General features: G+C 38.2%; 1 protein-coding gene across 8 annotated transcripts in view; it reads left to right on the top strand.

Annotated features, from left to right (window-relative positions):
- The window catches only part of CAST (calpastatin), a 124,634-nt gene that overhangs the window by 78,444 nt on the left and 45,254 nt on the right, over positions 1–936 (top strand). The window lies entirely within an intron of this gene.

Here is a 936-nt window from a genome sequence, read left to right as displayed (position 1 = left end):
TTTCACCGTGTTAGCCAGGATGGTCTCGATCTCCTGACCTTGTGATCCACCCGCCTTGGCCTCCCAAAGTGCTGGGATTACAGGCGTGAGCCACCGCACCCAGCCATTAATATTCTTTAGTACCTTGAAGAGCTACCCCAACTCCATTATTATTAAATTGCCCTTGTTTAAAATTACCAACCTACTTTTGTTTTCTGTCTTTCATATTACCGTGCTATCCCTGTAGTTTCCTATCCAGGTGATGTGTCACTATAACTTAGTACTATCAAAGGATTATATGACCTCATCTTGAATCATCTTCAGAGAACATTACAAATATCTAGAAATACACTATCCACATCTAAGTTCTTACAAATGTGATTTAGCATTCATTTAAAATTTTAATCTAAAATTATCATTTTTTTAATTTAGTATTTAAATTTACATTGATTTGTAAATTGCTTTCAAAATATACATTACATAATCTATAATTAATGTTAGCTGTCTCTATTATGTCAAGCTAAATCTTAAAAAATTAAAAATCTTTTATTTTTTTTTCTCTTGAGGCAGGGTCTCGCTCTGTCTTCCAGGCTGGAGTGTAGTGGCATGATCACAGCTTGCTGCAACCTTAACCTCCTGGGTGCAAGTGATCCTCCCACCTCAGTCTCCTGAGTAGCTGGAACTATAGGGGCACACCACCATGCCTGGCTATTATTTTTGTTTTTCTGTAGAGACATGATCTTGCTATGTTACCCAGGCTGGTCTCAAACTCCTGGGCTCAAGCAGTCCTCCCATCTCAGCCTCCCAAAGTTCTGGGATTACAGGCATGAGCCACTGTATGCAGCCTAAAATTTAAAAATCCTAATTTTAAAAAATATTCCAGAAGCATCTACAAAATAAAAGTTCTCATTAAGGCCAGGCTCAGTGGCTCACACCTATAATCCCAGCATTTTAAGA

The sequence above is a fragment of the Mandrillus leucophaeus genome, unplaced genomic scaffold, assembly GCF_000951045.1.
Source record: "Mandrillus leucophaeus isolate KB7577 unplaced genomic scaffold, Mleu.le_1.0 Scaffold353, whole genome shotgun sequence".
NCBI classification, from domain to species: Eukaryota; Metazoa; Chordata; class Mammalia; order Primates; family Cercopithecidae; genus Mandrillus; species Mandrillus leucophaeus.
Note: the sequence above shows the minus strand (reverse complement) of the source record. Positions and strands in the feature narration are given on the sequence as shown.